Source organism: Euphorbia lathyris, chromosome 3 (genome assembly GCF_963576675.1).
Source record: "Euphorbia lathyris chromosome 3, ddEupLath1.1, whole genome shotgun sequence".
Taxonomy (NCBI): Eukaryota; Viridiplantae; Streptophyta; class Magnoliopsida; order Malpighiales; family Euphorbiaceae; genus Euphorbia; species Euphorbia lathyris.
Window position 1 is genome coordinate 33,691,046 of NC_088912.1, and position 14,331 is coordinate 33,705,376.

At 40.3% G+C, this 14,331-nt stretch overlaps 1 pseudogene; it reads left to right on the forward strand.

Annotated features, from left to right (window-relative positions):
- Positions 1-205: 205 nt before the first annotated feature.
- Positions 206-1,692, forward strand: LOC136222603 (1-aminocyclopropane-1-carboxylate oxidase-like; annotated as a pseudogene).
- The last annotated feature ends 12,639 nt before the right edge of the window (positions 1,693-14,331 follow it).

Sequence of the window (14,331 nt, forward strand, 5' to 3'; positions counted from 1 at the left end):
TATATATATATATATTTTGGCTTTTCATTCACAAAGTTGATCTGATCTGAAGTTCGGATTTTCTTGATCCAATTTATGATAATCGGTATGGATTTGCCTATTAGTTGTTATGCTTCATGTATATTAAGTTGATGATTTATTTTTTTTACTTAATAATTGCTGTACAGAGTGGACAAGGGCCAGGCCGTCAAATTATCTTATATTCATGCGGTAAATCCATGGCATTCAGTTGCTGCTGAAATGAGTCATAGGTTATCCACCTACGAGAACAGTTTTACCATTGGAAGCTCTCACACGGTGGATCCACTCACAATGGTAAAAACACGGTTTTCGGACAATGGCAAAGTTGGGAGTCACTGACTCCTTTATTAATTAAAATCTATTACGCTAAACCAGAATTCGAACTCGACAACTCGAGGGAAACCAGAATTCGAACTCGACAACTCGAGGGAAATCAACTTAATTATAGAAAGATATAATTATGTAGTTTCTGTGTTGTCATAACTGAGGAGGGTGCCATCTTTATTCGAATCATGTTCAATGAATTAATGAATTAATTAAGTGGGTTTGTTTTTCAGGTGGTGAAGCATGGAATTGAAACAGAGTTGTTAGACAGAGTAGAGAGGATGACAAAGGGACATTACCAGAAATGTATGGAGCAGAGATTCAAGGAAATGGTAGCAAGTAAAGGGCTTGATGCTGTCGAAACTGAGATCAATGATATGGATTGGGAAAGTAGCTTCCATATCCGCCATCTTCCCCAATCTAATATTTCTGAAATTCCTGATCTCGCTCATGAATACAGGAAATTGATGAAGGAATTTGCAGGGAAGTTAGAGAAACTAGCAGAGGAAGTTCTAGATTTGTTATGTGAGAATCTTGGACTTGAAAAGGGGTATCTGAAAAAAGCATTTAATGGATCAAAAGGTCCAACCTTTGGCACTAAAGTTAGCAACTACCCGCCATGCCCAAAGCTAGAGCTTATAAAGGGACTGAGCACACACAGATGCTGGTGGTATCATCTTGCTTTTCCAGGATGACAAAGTGAGTGAGCCAATGGATTGATGTCCCACCTATGCGCCACTCCATTGTTAGAGACCAACTAGAGGTAGTCTATCCATATCTGTTTTTGTATGCTTACTTCGACAAAAGGGTTATCTTCAAAGACTCTATGCATTTGGTTCCAAATATCACTCGTAATTTTAGCAATCACTCATAATTTCTGTGCATTTGGTTCCAAATATTAGCTCTCTGCAATCACTCATAATCACTAATTATTTCTCTTTATCGCTGTTTGGCAGATCATGATTTTTGTACATATCTAAGTATCAGTCTATCAGTCTCTTGTATTTAGTTGTAACTTTTTATTTTGTGCTTCAGACTCTTTGAGCACACTTCCACCAAAGTCTGTACAATTAACAAAACCATTTGCATTTCAACCTTGGATGAATTCAGAGGAAAACATTGGCAATCTTCTGATGGTATGTCCCTGGTTAATCTCTAGTTACTTCATGTGCTTGTCTGCTTATTTGATTTTCGATGAAGAGTTTTTATTTGACTATGTCCTTGAAAAAAAAAAGATCATTACATTGTGCACTGCTATTAATTTATTAGTTGGTTCAACATTCATTACAGTTTCCCTATTTCTACGAAAAACCTTTTGCCTACAATTACGTCGGATTATTGTGGTAATATTTATGCTTGATTATATTTCAATATTAGAGCTCCATTCAATCCAAAAAATATATATTTTTTTAAAAAAATATCAATATTTTGCGTGGCGCGTGAGGAAGGAGCGATACAAAGTGTATCAGATTAATCAGGGAGCTTGTGTCGTGCACCATTGGAGCGCGTCACAAGAATTATTATATGTTGTGCCGCGCACTCTAGAAGTGCGTCACAAGAGTTATCGCTCTATTGTATCGCGCGCTTGACAAATACGACACAATAGATGAGTAGCTTGTGTCGCTCTCAAGAGCGATGCAAAGTTCTTGTGTCGCACCCCTGTTGTGTCGCACAAAAGTGCGACACAACAACATGAAAAAGTCCGACACAAGTAAGCATTTCTGTACTAGTGTAAAGTTTCAAAGTATGAGCATTGTCTGTTTCGGCTGGAAACTATCAGGTTGGCAACATTGTCTAATCTCAAACCTTTGCAAATACAAAAAACTCTCATCGTCAAATTTCTTTCTTTTCTAATCGTCAAACATTCCAATTTCTTCTTTTATTGTTTCTTACTTCTTGTCGAACCCAATACAACTTATAATGCCCGTAGAAAATATAGATAATATAAGAAACAAATCGATGCATCATATATTATTATATTATTTCTATATATGTATTTTTATTGGATTATTACGTGGTATATATGTAAAAAGGTTTTTTGTAAATAAAATAAAAGGGATTACAGTTTTGACATGTGAATTAAAATAGTAGGGTTTATGATTTTGGAAGGCTTTTTGCAAAAACAAACTAAACTTATTTTTCTAACTTCCTTTGTTCTTGCCGTAAAAGCCAAATAGAATATACCTTGAATTTTTGGATATTTTATATTTGAAGTTTTTCTATCGAGGTATGTAATGATTTTACAATTAAATTGATTTTGTATTTCAAAGTTTAAGTTTTGAAACTAGTAAAATGTTTTATTCAATTTTTTTTCCTCTTTAGATGTTATTAATAAACTATTACTAAAATTCTGTGTTTTTTTATATTTTTTATTTTATATTTTGGCACAATCCTAACCTTTAAACCTTTAAATCGAGTACTAAGAACCTGTAAACTTAAATGCTTGATCTGATTTTCCATATTTCTAATTATTATATTTTTTTCACTCAAAGTTTAGAACACTTGTTTATGTTTTACTTCATCTTGATATATATATATATATATATGCGTGTGTGTGTGTATAGTTTATAGCACCCGATTAAAAGGTGGCAAACACTTTAATCAAAGAAAATCCTTATGCCAAGATCAAACTCGTAATCAAAAATTAAGAATAAAAATCATATTTCACCACGGAAGTAGAGTCATTCCCTCTGTACGAACAAAAGACTCGCCTATCAAAGTTACAGTAACATGCTCTCGTGCAAATCAAGATAGTTTCATCTCCAAAAGCCCAAAATCAGAATCCAAAACTTTCTAAATGAGAGTCAATGCCCAAAATCGATCTCGACTTTTCCTTACCCAAAAAACATCCAAAAATTATCTATACCAAATCGAAGCAATCAATGTTAATGTTGAGATTTAATGATAAATGTAAGTGAATGTATATTATCTCAATTGAGTGAATTACAGAAGAGTTGAGTAAGTATTTATACTCTTATGTACAACAGCTAGGATATGAATGATTGTGTGCTGATATTGAGGAATATGGGATTCTTAGTCTAACTGATGAATTTGAATAAGTCCCGTGACTAAGTCAATAGGTAAAAGGGTAAAGGTATTTACTGTGAGGTAAAGTATTTAATTTACTCTAACATCCCCCCTCAAGCCGAGGACGAGGGAGCACCTGTAGCCGTGTGCGAAGCTGCTGAAAGCGAGTTGAAGGCAGAGGCTTGGTAAGAATGTCGACGACCTGGTCGTCAGTAGGAATGAATCGAACATTGAGAAATCCAGACTGTACTTGCTCACGAACAAAGTGGTAATCAAGCTCGATATGTTTTGTTCGAGCATGAAACACGGGGTTGACGGTGAGGTAGATAACACTGACGTTATCACACCGTAGCTGCACCAGCGTAGGCATTGGGTAGCCAAGATCACGGAGTAAGGAACGTAACCATAGAAGATCGGCAGTGGCATTAGCAAGCGCTTTGTATTCACTTTCTGTCGAAGAACGAGCAATGGTGGGTTGCTTGCGAGTATGCCACGAGATCAACGATTTTCCTAAATAGATACAATAGGTGCCAGTGGATCGACGATCATCAGGGCAACCACCCCAATTGATGTCAGTGTAGCAGTGAATATGACGAGCGGGGGTGGGAGAAAATGTAAGTCCATGCTCAGAGGTGCCTTGAACTTAGCGAAGAATACGTTTTACAGCCTTTCAGTGAGTATCGGTTGGACAGTGCAGAAACTGATAGAGTTTGTTGACAGGGAAGGAAATGTCTGGACGAGTTATCGTGAGATATTGTAGGGCCCCAACAATACTACGATATTCAGTTGAGGAAGGGAGTTGAGTGCCAGTCTCTTTTGATAGGATAGGGGTAGTGGCCATAGGTGTAATGCAGGAATTGCTGTCAGTCATCTTGACCCGTTCTAATATGTCATTGATATATTTGGTTTGATAAAGGTGAATTCCATACTTCGTGTATCGAATCTCAATTCCCAAGAAGTAGGATGCTTGACCCAAGTTGCGAATGGGAAATTCTGATTCGATTAGAGAGACAACTTTATTGATGAAGGATGGTGAGGTTCTAGTAATGAGGATATCATCCACATAGCATAGGATGTATGTCTTGTCATTTCCTTGATGATAAATAAATAGAGAATTGTCTGCAAGAGACATGATGAAGCCAATGGTCGTTAAGTATTGCTTGAGGCGTGTAAACCACTCCCATGGAGCATGCTTAAGACCGTATAAGGATTTCTTGAGCAGGCAGACATGATCAGGTTAATCGTTGTCACGAAAACCTTGAGGTTGCTCCATGTATATCATTTCAGTGAGGTGACCGTGCAGAAAGGCATTGGATACATCAACTTGATTGACGAACCAATTGTTAGATGCAGCAAGTGCAAGGACAGTGCGAATGGTAGTGGCTTTAACAACAGGACTGAAAGTTTCTTTGAAATCTAAACCAGACCTTTGCGTGAATCCCCGAGCAACAAGGTGATCCTTGTGTCTTTCAATTGAGCCATCCGCATTCCGTTTTGTACGAAACAGCCATCTGCTTGTAATTGTATCCCTATTGGACGGACGAGGGACGAGTTCCCAGGTTGAATTGTCAATAAGTGCTTTGATTTCGGTTGACATGGTTGCTCTCCATTCAGGAATTTTTTTTGCTTTGGAGAAACAAGTAGGTTCAATGTCTCCAGATGGGTGAGACGCAATGAGGCCTGTAAATTTTCCAAGAGAATTGTATGTTGATGGGCGTAGTCGCATTCGATGATTGGTTTGTGCAGTAGGACAGAGAGATATATTGGAAGGACGAGAGGAAGGGCGAGGAAATATTAAAGGGGGAGATGGTGCAGTGGTTGTCAGGGCGGAAGTGTTATTGCGAGTGCAGATGGGCTGAGGAGGCGAGACATTTGCCAAAGGTGATGTTGGTGTAAGGGTGGTGGCATTGGCAATTTGTAAGGGGGACGAGGGTGAAGGGGATGTAGGCGAGGCGTCCCTGATATGGGAGGGAAGTACAACTGGTGGCGCAGGAATTGGGGAGCGAGCTGGTGTTGCGACAGCAGATGTAGGGAATGGTGTAGGGCTAGGTGTTAGTGTTATAGGAGGGGCGAGTGTAGGCATGGGAGACGGGCTGTTGGCAATTGTAGGCGAGGAGGTTATGAGCTGCTGGTTTGAATTAATAGCAAGAGTGCAATTTTGATTAGGAGTGGCGGATGTAGGCGGCAATGTATGGTGCTGCTGCGTAGAGTGGAAAATAGGAGGGATAGGCACATTTTGATCTGGAGCAAGAGCCAAGGAAGAGTTCCGATTAGGCGGAATGTATGCTGGGATTGAAAATGTGTAGCCCGAGTCTTGACATGGTGCTATTGGTGCTGCTGCTGTCATATTAGATGTAGGGAATAAATCTTCACGATATTCGATATGTTTGCAAGTGTATAAACGTTCATTTTGAAGATCAAGACACAAATCTCCTGCATGATTAGGGGACGATCCAAGATACACACATAGTTTTGACCTATAGTCAAATTTGTGACGATTATACGGACGTAAGAATGGAAAGATTCCACAGCCAAAAATACAAAGTTGTTCATATTTGGGATGCACTTTGAATAAACAATAGGATGGAGATTCATCGTGACGAACTGGAGTGGGCAAAATATTTATCAATCTTGTACTGTGTAAAATTGCAAAATTCCAGAATTTTAAAAGTAAAGCAGATTGGGCAAGTAATGTTAAGCCTGTGTCGACAAGATGTCGAATTTTCTGTTCGGTAATGCCGTTTTGTGCATGAGTGTGAGGACAAGAAATTTTGTGAATTATACCCTTTTGTTTAAAAAGGAAGTGAGTTTCTGAAATTCGCCATCAAAATCGGAATAGAAATTCTTAATTTTTGCATCAAATTGATTAACAACCAAGGCATAAAAGTTAGAGAAAATAACAGAAACATCACTTTTATTATGCAAGCAAAATACCCAAGAAAATCGGGTGAATTCATCAATGAAGACAACAAAGTATCTATGACCAGAAAATGAAATAACAGGAGCAGGGCCCCAAACATCAGCATGAATGTTTTCAAAAGGCATTCTGCTTGTTCTTTTAATAGACGGAAGAGGTGCCCTAGATGATTTTCCTAGAGGGCAGTAGCTACACGGACCAATAGTGCCAGCTGATTGCAATTTATTCTTGTGGACAATTTTATTGACAGTCTTATTATGGCAATGTCCAAGTCGAGCATGCCATTGGGAGAAAGAGACAGCTTCACCAACCAATGCTTGCTTGAGACTCGGGGGCAGCACATACAATCCATTCCTACTCGGTCCTCATAACCGGATTTCCTTGGTGACCTGATCTTTCACAAGAAATTGATTAGGCCAGAATTAAAAAAAACAGTTGTTATCTTTTGTGAATTGTTGAACAGAGAGTAGAGATTTTGTAAGTTTGTGTACAAGTAAGACATTATTTAATTCAAGGTCTTGAATTTTAGTGTTTCCAGAATGAGTGATAGACAAACCTTGGCCATTACCAAAATAAACGGGATCCTGACCATGATACGGAGCTGTATACGGGATGTGTGTCGGATCCGATGTCATGTGATGTGTTGCACCGGTGTCTGGATACCAAGGCTGTTGTTCATCAAGGTCCGAGATAGTGTGGGGCTACTGCCACGCCATATGAGCTTGTGCTCGTGAGTGAGATGGACGTCGTCTCTTGTGTTTGGTGCCATTATTGCATGTGTTCTGCCTCTTAGATGTGCATTTGTCCGCCCAATGTGTAGTGTCACCACAGATGTAGCAATAGCCCCGTTTCTTAGCCTGGTGAGAAACATTTTTGGTGGAGTTGGTACTGACATTGGCAAGAATAACTGGATTGTCATAGTGTCCTTTGAGTAATGTTTCATATGAAACCAGTTGATGTCGAAGTTTGAAGTAATCGATATCAGTTGATGAAGCCATGTGTGAAGCAATGATTGGTTTGAAGTCTTTGTGGAATCGCTGGAAAATTAAACCAGGTAAAAGATCTGATGGATAGGGATGCCCAGATGCCGATAAGTCATCCAGAAGAACTTTGAGTTTTGTCAGATATTATTCCATAGTCATTCCATCTTGAGTGTGAAGGAAAATAGGCAAACGTTTGGCAGCGGAAATATAAAACTTTTACCTATTTCCTTTTCCCAAGATCCGTTAATCGTTATTTCATATAAGGAGGGATTGAACATAAATACCTTTATGACAATCAATCTACTGTTGCAAACGAAGTTCCCACAACTTCAAAAGAGATGAAAATTGTCTACCAATCAGCCCCTACCAGAACAGACCTTCCAGACCTCCGAACGATAATCCCAACGGTGGAAACGTGGAAGAATATGTCTAGAAGCTCATATCCAAAAATCGCGATGATCCGACGGTTCAATATCTGGGAATCCGCAAAATCGTGAACTGACCTGATGTAGGAGAAGCAAAACGAATTTCTCCTTTTGTATGTCTTCTCTACATTCATGAACATAACAAAACATATAAGTAAACGATTAGAACTCAACCAAGTAATAGCAATCAAGATAGATTGCCTCTAATTAATCAACACAAGATCAAGGAGAAAAAGAAAGAGATGAAATCAATTGATTCGGAAGCAATCAGTGGAATTCCATCCTCTACTGTAGGGGTCGAAATTCTCAGTATGCGGGAGAGACTAGGTTGCCAAAATTTACAGCTAAAGGGGGTTTATATAGCCTCTGTTGGTCCCTTATAACGTTACAAGTATAGTTCCAAGGGGGGGTTAGGAACTATTTAAACTTTTTAAAGATTTAGGGCAGACTTCTTTTCTCAATAGAAAAGGTTTTAACAGCGGCGCTGAGTAATCAGTAAGATACTGGCTTAGTCAACTGATGACTAGGTCAGTTTCTTGACTTGAGTCAGGAGATAGCACTTAAAGTCTATTCCTGAGCTCAGATGTTTGATGCGCACAACTCAGCTTGACCTCTTTACTTGGTCAGTTTTTGGTTATTTAAGCAAGCAATATATATAAGGAGTTTAAGGTAAGAAATACGTTACTCAGCAGATTTATCCAGGTTCGGCTTCTTCTAAGCCTACGTCCTGTCCCCGGAACACGTTCCGAGATTTCAAATCCTCTACTGAGCTCTTTAAAGGTAGAGCCTCAAACCTTTTACAATCTTAGCAACTGAGTATAACAAGAGTACCTTCCTCTATACCTCTACTCAATCCTAATCTCTCGCTGAGTACTATAACCGAGTACTCAGCCTCTCCTTTCTAATCTCTAGAAATGATAAGTGTTTGTCCTAAACAATGATTGCTAAGACACCTTAGATGATTGAATAATCACTCTAGACTTTTACACAAATATATGAAATGTAGTGTAAGATTTGCTTTGCTTCTTGCTTGCAGAACTTGCGTAGAAATTTTGTCAGCGTAATGGCTTGATCAAGTTTTGTGTTGAATGAAGCTTCTGATGACACTATTTATAGAGACGCCTTGAGGCATCGGTCATTTCGAATTTCAAAATAACCATTGGAGGGAAACAGCTTCCTGTCGTTGTCATCCTGACTTGCTCAGAGCTCTCGGCCAATCAAATTTGTGTATCTTCTGTCCTCGGTCAGCTTTTGGTCAGCTCGGCAGAATGTCTCTCCTTTTATGGTAAAGTCAACTAGACAGCATACTGTGTCGTCTAAACTTTACCCAAAGTGGAAATACTTTGTCTGGAAGTTTTCCTTAGCCAGCTGCTGTCTTGTACGCTTTGTCGAATCAACTCAGCAGCTTCGTTCCGAAGTTGTTCCCTGAAGGTCTTCTAGATCCTTCTCATGTTGAGTTGCATTTTGCACACAGCGACATCGTTTTGATAAACGCGGGCCGAGTTATCTTGAGTTGTTTGACTTGGGCTTTGACTTTCGTATTGGGCTTGGGCCTTTTAATCCTTATGTCTTATAATCAATTTAACTCAACATTGAACAAAACACATTAGTAGAATAAATCAAAGCATTTAAACTTAGTGTGTTTAGAATATGTTTTTCAATTATACTTAAACAATTTTGTCAAATTAAAATTATGTGGAAAGGTGTTTCAACAAACTCCCCCATTTTGATGTTGGCAAAACTATTCAGCGAGGAACTCAGTGTTGAGCTCCCCCATGATAGTTGACCTAATATAACTTAGCAAACTCCCCCGTAAGGGTTGAGCTACTGACTTAGTTTTACTCTAAACATTTAAAGGTTTAATTGAGTAAGTCTAAGATCAGTTTTTCAGATATAGGTCAGTTCATGGAACATATTCTATTTTACTCAGTGTTTACGCGGAAGGTTTTATCATTCAGAGGGCGTTGAGTAATTTGTTATTCAATGAGTTTTATAAGGCAGTGTTTTATAAACATATAAGTCAATGTCAAACATGTTATCAGTATTGGGTTCAATCAATAAGTTTTACAAGTGTTAGACATAGCTGATTCAATTTGAAGATACATAATAACTCAGTACACAGCAACATATATCATAACTCAGGAATAGAATGAAAGATGCAGGTATGATATATTGATATCGGTAGTCAGTGTTTACAAACAAAACTTAAAGACAAGGCATATAGATTACATCAAACTTAGTCTATACTGAGCTAGCCTATATCTATTTCTTTTTCTTTTATTGGGATTGACTAGATCCATGTTGTGTTCTTGGTTGTGTTCTCGCTTGTTCTTTCTCCCCCGTTTTGTCAGCATCGGGAGGAGGAATCCGAAAGCTGTCGGTTAAGATAGCCCTGGTTAGTTCGTTGGACAGCGCTTTAAGTCGGTCAGCACTTTCATTGACACCATCAAAAATGGCAACTCCCTGATTTGAGACTTCATCAGGTATATTGAGTGCGGCAGCGCTGATCATACTGACGATGAAAGCTTCAGACTTACCAATCCATATAAGCGCGTCAGTCAGTCCAGCAATGACTTGATGAAAGGTTTTGAGTAAGTAGGTGTCAAAGTACTGACGCTGAACATTGCTGTGACGAATGTGATTGAAGGTTTGTCTTGTGATAGACAACATCTCATTTTGTTTCATTACGTCAGTGTCCATCTCCTGCTTGTTCAGATTCAGCAATCGAACAGCTTCACCAATTTGCTCCACTGAGCACTGAGAGTAAGAAACCATTTGCTCATTGGTCTTCAGTTGCTCGGTGTGAAGCTGAGCAAAGAGCATCTTTACTTCATCAGAAGTTGCATATCCAGGGTTCACAGCTGACAAGTTCTGTACTTGCTGTTGTAGAGCGTTTAAGTGTTGCACAGTTGTCAGCTGGATCTCGGCCAGCTTGGCGATGGAATCCTGCTTAGCTTGCTGTGTTTGATAGGAGATGATGATACTCAGCAAGTCCTTAAATCCTTTAACTTCGTTCAGAAGCTGAGTTACTTGGGAAAGCTGAGTAGTCTCCACATTAGAAGACCCAGCAGCAGGAGTAGACGATTGTTGAAGGTCTTTGATCAAGGTTTGTACTGAGTCGATGATGCGTTTGCCAGACTCAGTGACATTCATGTAGCTTAAAGAACCTTCATTCAATTGTCCAGATGCATCAGTATGACCGGTGGGAGGAGGAGTCAAAGGAATGACATGGTCAGTGACTGGAAGTGTTGTTCCAATCTGCACTTAAGGTTCTGGCAGGGTTGATTGATCGGCAGAGATGTTAATTGGAGAAGTAGAAACTCGAATACTGTCTATGCTGACGGGGGCAGATGTGTTTGGAGTCAGCACAATGCTTGGATGGACAACATTGACAGCACTCGTCTCAACCTGACTTGTTGAGGTGGCAGAAGCATTTTGGTCGGCATGTTCCTGTTGGGAAGAAACAGAGGCTTGTTTTTCGATGGATGCCGCAGGTTTTCTACCAACAAATCTGAGTTTTAGGGCAGAAGGGTCTTTGGTTGGTTGTTGAATGGCAAAGTTAGGAAGAGTTGATAGTTCAACAGGAGTCTCACTGACTTCTTTCTGACTTGCCTTGATGAGTTTTCTTCTTCGAGGAGGAGGAGGATTGTCAGCTTGAATAGAATTGCCGAAGTGAGAAGGAGAAGTTTCTTCCTGATCATGATGAGGGAGGTCAGCTTGCTCTTGGACTTGATCAACATTGTGTTGGTCAAGTTCTTGCTCTTCTCCAGCAGCCAACCCAGTATTGGCTTGCTCAGCTTCGATTTCACTAGCTGTCTCCTCGGAGTCAGCATCATCGTTGTTTTCATCATCGTCATCAGAATCCCCATCCAATTCTTCCTCAACTTGTGCAATGAACTGGTCGTCCAGATGCACCTCTTCTTCTTGTTCCTCAGACACAGTTCCTAAACACTGTGTGTAGTGAGAGTCACCAGGCACAACAATGTCAGTAGGGATAGCATCGAGGGGAGTCAGTGTAGAAGGCTTCTGCTTCTTCTGAGGTTGCTCATTAGTGTCCTCAGTTTCAGGCTCATCTTGCCTGCTCCGTTTCTCAGCTGACTTAGGTCTTTCCTGACCCTTAGTACCAGCTGACTTCTGCCTCTTAGCTGGAGACTCAGCATCATGTGAGGTAGTCTCAACAGCTTTTCTTTTTCGGGAAGCTGGGGCCTTAGTCCTTCTCCCTTTCTTTGGGACAGCAGTTTCCTCAGCTTGCTGTTCAGCACTCGCAGCAGCAACAGCTTTTCCTTTCTTTAGAGGCTGACCGAACTTCAACGCTCTCAGCAAAGCTGCTGTGATCTCAGATCCTTTAGCTTCTACTTCATCAGTTAGGTCTACCTGATGATCAATGAGGATCCTGGTGATGAGTGATCCTAGCCTTAGAGTTCCGGTACTCCTTAGGAAGCCAGCAACTAGGAATACTGGCATGTTGATCGGCTTATACATCAGCATATGCCAGATGAAGCATTGCTCGAAGTTTGTTGCTGAGGTGGTGCAGTTAATCTTGGGATAGATAAAATAGCTCAGCAGATAATGAGCCATCTTCTGGTGCTGACCCATGGAGGAACTGGATACTTCTCCTGAGTGGCCTGCAGGTTTACAGAAGTTGACCTCGTACCCAGTACCATCCTGATCTCCAGATCTCCTTAGCCCTGCTCCCTCAGTTTTTAACTTGAGCAGATTCCCTAGGTAGAGAGGGTTGATGAAGATGGTTTTCTCTTTCACCACGGTTACCAAGTAGTCCTGGTTATCATTGGCAACGCGAAGGTTTGTTCGGATTGGTGGGATCCCTAATCGAAAACAGCTCAGTCCATCCATTCTGTGAAATCCACTCATAGAAGGGTTGTTCGGATTGTACGAAGGCTTCAGATACCCATCTTGAGGGCTCAACATTCCATTCTCGGACGTTTTCGAAGACCTTTGAATAGGTCCTGACTTTTTCAGGCTTTCCCTTACCAGAGGAGGTTTGGCCAGTTTTTCCTTTGCTCGGTGAGGTGACCTTGGTAGATTCTGGCACAGAGGTTTGCCTGGAAGTTTCATCGGAGCTGGGCTTAGGGTGGCCGGCACCGGAAATGTTGAAGGAAATTTTAGTCATAGTTGAAGGATGCGTTTGGGAAGCTTTGAGAATTTTTTTTAGAGAGAAAGCTCTTTGCCTTAAAATTCGGTAGACGTAAAGAAGATAACAATGGGGATTTACCCATTATTTATAGCGGTGAAGTGTGGATCTTAACGAATCCATGTGTCAGTTTTGCCTCGGGATTGTGAACCGACAATGATCCTGGCATTTATGACACATTCGGCGCTTACGTCATCCTAGGTGGCTCTGATACCACTTGTTGGTCCCTTATAACGTTACAAGTATAGTTCCAGGGGGGGGGGGGGGTTAGGAACTATTTAAACTTTTTAAAGATTTAGGGCAGACTTCTTTTCTCAAGAGAAAATGTTTTAACAGCGACGCTGAGTAATCAGTAAGATACTGGCTTAGTCAACTGGTGACTAGGTCAGTTTCTTGACTTGAGTCAGGAGATAGCACTTAAAGTCTATTCCTGAGCTCAGATGTTCGATGCGCACAACTCAGCTTGACCTCTTTACTTGGTCAGTTTTTGGTTATTTAAGCAAGCAATATATATAAGGAGTTTAAGGTAAGAAATACGTTACTCAACAGATTTATCCAGGTTCGGCTTCTTTTAAGCCTACGTCCTGTCCCCGGAACACGTTCCGAGATTTCAAATCCTCTACTGAGCTCTTTAAAGGTAGAGCCTCAAACCTTTTACAATCTTAGCAACTGAGTATAACAAGAGTACCTTCCTCTATACCTCTACTCAATCCTAATCTCTCGCTGAGTACTATAACCGAGTACTCAGCATCTCCTTTCTAATCTCTAGAAATGATAAGTGTTTGTCCTAAACAATGATTGCTAAGACACCTTAGATGATTGAATAATCACTCTAGACTTTTACACAAATATATGAAATGTAGTGTAAGATTTGATTTGCTTCTTGCTTACAGAACTTGCGTAGAAATTTGGTCAGCGTAATGACTTGATCAAGTTCTGTGTTGAATGAAGCTTCTGATGGCACTATTTATAGAGACGTCTTGAGGCATCGGTCATTTCGAATTTCGAAATAACCGTTGGAGGGAAACGGCTTCCTGTCGTTGTCATCCTGACTTGCTCAGAGCTCCTCGGTCAGCTTTTGGTCAGCTCGGCAGAATGTCTCTCCTTTTATGGTAAAGTCAACTAGACAGCATACTGTGTTGTCTGAACTTTACCCAAAGTGGAAATACTTTGTCTGGAAGTTTTCCTTAGCCAGCTGCTGTCTTGTACGCTTTGTCGAATCAACTCAGCAGCTTCGTTCCGAAGTTGTTCCCTGAAGGTCTTCTAGATCCTTCTCATGCTGAGTTGCGTTTTGCACACAGCGACATCGTTTTGATAAACGCGGGCCGAGTTATCTTGAGTTGTTTGACTTGGGCTTTGACTTTCGTATTGGGCTTGGGCCTTTTAATCCTTATGTCTTATAATCAATTTAACTCAACATTGAACAAAACACATTAGTAGAATAAATCAAAGCATTTAAACTTAGTGTGTTTAGAATATGTT